This window comes from Theobroma cacao, chromosome 8, assembly GCF_000208745.1.
Source record: "Theobroma cacao cultivar B97-61/B2 chromosome 8, Criollo_cocoa_genome_V2, whole genome shotgun sequence".
NCBI classification, from domain to species: domain Eukaryota; kingdom Viridiplantae; phylum Streptophyta; class Magnoliopsida; order Malvales; family Malvaceae; genus Theobroma; species Theobroma cacao.
Window position 1 is genome coordinate 5,331,181 of NC_030857.1, and position 257 is coordinate 5,331,437.

A 257-nucleotide genomic window follows, 5' to 3' on the forward strand; every position below is an offset into this window, starting at 1 on the left:
TTAAATTATATATAAAATATTAATATTTTAAATTTTATAAATAATTTATTCTTTTATTTCCATTTTTCCCTTTTTCTTTTTTTCTTTTTCATGAGCCGGTCGCCGGAAAGACGACTGGTGTAACAAAACGTCGATCTGGCGCACCATGTGGCCAGATCTGGCCACTACGACGCTAGATCGGCGCTTCCCTGCGGCTGGATCTGGTTGTGGAGTGCCAGATCCAACCGTGGGATCTGGTCGGGAAGCACCAGATCCGG